The sequence below is a fragment of the Oryctolagus cuniculus genome, chromosome 19 (assembly GCF_964237555.1).
Source record: "Oryctolagus cuniculus chromosome 19, mOryCun1.1, whole genome shotgun sequence".
NCBI lineage: Eukaryota > Metazoa > Chordata > Mammalia > Lagomorpha > Leporidae > Oryctolagus > Oryctolagus cuniculus.
The window spans coordinates 57,998,415-58,002,253 of NC_091450.1; the positions used below are offsets into that span (position 1 = coordinate 57,998,415).

The 3,839-nt window shown below is 39.6% G+C and overlaps 1 pseudogene; it reads left to right on the top strand.

The window, feature by feature from the left end:
* The first annotated feature begins 280 nt into the window (after positions 1–280).
* LOC138847094 (adenosine deaminase-like protein pseudogene) lies at positions 281–3,068 on the top strand (annotated as a pseudogene).
* Positions 3,069–3,839: the final 771 nt, after the last annotated feature.

A 3,839-nucleotide genomic window follows, 5' to 3' on the forward strand; every position in this document is an offset into this window, starting at 1 on the left:
GAATGCATGCAATTTAAGTGAGGCAAATTTGTTGTCTTTCCTGCTCTTTATTATCTGAGAGGCAAATGGAGAGACAGAGCCATGTAGAGAGAAGACGGAAGCAGAACTCCCTTACACTAGTTCATTTCCCATTTGTGCAAAAGAACTGGGAATGAACCTGTTGAAACCAGAAGTCAGGAACCCAATCCAGATCTCTTATATAGGTGGTATGAATCAAAATACTTGATCTGGCGGTGCCAATGAGCTCAGGAAGGGGTAGCTTGTGCTAAAATATGAGGGCAATTGACATTTTTTTGGTTCTGCCGGGAAGACAGCCTGCTACCCCTGTGACATGTGTGTTAGGGGAGTGCCGCTTGTCATTTTTCTGTACCAGCTTTTCAGTCTGAAGAGAAAACATGTTTAGAGCCTCATAGTTGCAAAATCTCCAGGTGAAGCTGAGCCCAGACGTACCTAGTGAGCTCATCTCATCAAAATATGTGGAAGTGAAATAATCTGAAGAAAATTCAGGACCACAGAATTTACTGATTGAAATACACTGTATTTTGCACACCAAGAGTAAGAGTGGAGAAGAACCATTTTTTCCCTACTGCAATCATGGTGGAGGTGGAGGAACAGCAACAGTCATGGAAGACAGACTTCTACTTGGAACTACTACCAAAAGTGGAACTTCATGCCCACTTGAATGGATCCATTAGTTCTAATACCATGAAGAAGTTAATAGCCAAGAAGCCAGACTTTAAAATCCATGATGAGATGACTATGATTGATAAAGGAAAGAAAAGAACTCTTGAAGAATGTTTCCAGATGTTTCAGATAATTCATCAGCTTACTACTAGTCCTGAAGATATTCTAATGATCACAAAAGATGTCATTAAAGAATTTTCGGATGATGGTGTCAAATACCTGGAACTAAGGAGAACTCCCAGAAGAGAAAATGCTATTGGAATGACTAAAAAGAGTTATGTGGAATCTATACTTGAGGGTATAAAACAGTCCAAACAAGAAAACTTAGACATCGATGTTAGGTATTTGATAGCAATCGGCAGAAGAGGCAGCCCTTCAGTTGCCAAGGAGACTGTTAAACTTGCGGAGGAGTTCTTCCTTTCTACTGAGGATGTAGTTCTTGGCCTTGACCTTAGTGGAGACCCTACTATAGGACGAGCAGAAGACTTCTTGGAACCTCTTTTAGAAGCTAAAAATGCAGGTCTGAAGTTGGCGTTGCATCTTTCAGAGATCCCAAACCAAGGAAAAGAAACCCAAATGTTCCTGGACCTACTTCCTGATAGAATTGGGCATGGAACTTTCCTCAACTCTTCTGAGGGAGGATCCCTGGATCTGGTGGACTTTGTGAGGCAATATCAGATAACTCTGGAACTGTGTTTGACCTCAAACATCAAAAGTCAGACAGTTCCATCTTAGGACCAGCATCATTTCAGATTCTGGTACAGCATTGCACATCCTTCTGTGATCTGTACCAATCATAAAGGTGTTTTGCAACATACCTTTCTCAAGAGTACTGGCTGGCAGCTGAAACATTTAATTTGACCCAGTCTCAGGTGTGGGATTTATTGTATGAATCCATCAACTACATCTTTGCTTCTGATAGCACCAGATCTGAACTGAGGAAGAAGTGGAATCATCTGAAGCCCAAAGTGCTACAATTTTAAGCTATAATGAAGTCAACTACCTTTGGGTTAGTGTTGCAACCAATCTTCTTGTTATATCCCATAAGCTTTCCACCACTGCTTTTAGGAAGCACAGCAGCCAAGTATCATGGGCTCCATTACTGAACCATACCCATGGCTGGTGTTCAGTTAATATGTCTTAAACTGACTAAGGCCTTGAGATGTAGCTTACTTCCCTGCTGCTTACTTGGAAAGACTTTAAGTGCTGTTGCTACCTAAACTCCCTGTTCCACTAGTGATTTCTTTGATTTAGCAGTCCCTCCCCAATAGCTAGAGGAATAAAACTAGAGGAATCAAAGTAATTTCTTATCAAGAAAAGTTTTGGAATGATAGCCTACAGTAAAGGAGAAAGGGGAAAATAAATTACCACCAAGACCCTTATAAGCCTGCTAGCTTGTGACGATAGCCCTGTATTTTGTTGTGCTTACTCTAATCAGACTCCTTTCACTTAAACTCTATCACTGTAGTTTTTCCTTTTTCTTTTTTTCACTGGAGCTACCAAGATTTCTACTGCACTACTCATTTTCTTCATTTGCAAAGATCTCTCTAGTAGTGGCAAAACTGGAGTTACTGGGGTTCTGTGCATGACCAGTAACCACACTACTGGTCACACTATCAGACTACTGGAGCAGGCCTACATAAACTCACACTTGTAACATGTCTACTTCAGATGAAGACAAGGGACAAACTAAGATCAGTTCTGAATGGTAAGAAAAAGAATTTATTACATATCAAAGTATACTTGAATTGCTTTGCTCCTTAGAATATATATCCTTGATATCAGGAAGTTGGGCTAATACTAATTTCAGTTGCTAAGGGTTTCTGAAAAGCATTTGTTCTCTTTGGGAACAGGGTGAAGGAAGCTCTGAGGTTTTTGAAGTACTTAGATGTATGTTTGTAACTTTGTATAACACTATATTATTCTCTACTCCCATCTACTCATATAGAAATCACAAAGCAAAAAAGTAATGGTTTATCCATAAAACATGGATATTTTGCAGCCACTTAAAGTGTTTATGTATATATATGCAAGTTAGTGATGTGAGTGATTCTAGCTTATTAGCTTTATCATGAAATTCTTTTCACAGTATGAAAGTCATACTAGTTTTAATTGGGAGTGGGAAGGTGAGGAGGGCATAGGTTTTCCTGTTTGAGGTTCCAGAATTCAAAATATGTGGATTGACTGATAAAGAACATTTATGAAGCTATGGTTAACATCAAAAAAATTGTTTGCAGATTTTTTCTTTGAAAGACAGAGAGAGGGAGAGACAGGGAAAAAGAGAGATCTTCCATCTGTTGGTTCACTCCCCGGTGGTCACAGTGGCCGGGGCTGGGTCAGGCCAAAGCCAGCAGCCAGGAATCCCATCTGGATTTCCCACGTGGGAAACAGGGACACAAGTCCTTGAGCCATCATCTGCTGCTTCTCAGGAGCACTGACAGGGATCTGGATCAGAGGTGGAGTAGCAAGGACTCCAGCTGGTACTCCGACATGGGATACAGGCATCCCAATGCTGACTAAACTCATTAAGCCACAATGCCTGCCTGGTAACTTCAAATTTAATCATGAAATATTTAATGTTTTCACTTAAGATCAGTAACAAGTAAAGGACAGCTGCTCTAACCACTGCTCTGTGATACTGATCTAGAGGTCCTAGCCAATATAATAAGGCAAGCAGAAGTAAAAAGTAGAAGGATTAGAGAAAGAAAGAAGTAAAAAACATTTCTATTTACAGATAACATGATTATTTACTTAGAAAATCCAAAGGAATCTACAAACAACTAAAAGAATTCTACAAAATGAAGTAACAGTCACAGGAAGAAATCAATATTCAAAAATCAGTTGAAGAAAAAGGTGAATGATTACAGTAGAAAAACATACAGTGGGAAATACCTTACTGCATCAGAAAATAAGGGAATGCAAAATGAGTACAAGAGCTAATTTGAAGAGACTCCTACAGTCCACTCTGAGATAATTTTAGCATTGAAATATAGGATAGTAATAGATTTTTTAAAAAATATTTATTCATTTATTTGAAAGTTAGAGACATCCTCCATCTGACAGTTCACTTTCCAGATGGCTAGAATGGCCAGGGATGGGCCAAGCCAAAGCTAGGAGCCAGGAGCTTCAAATGGGTTTCCCATGTGGGTAGCGGG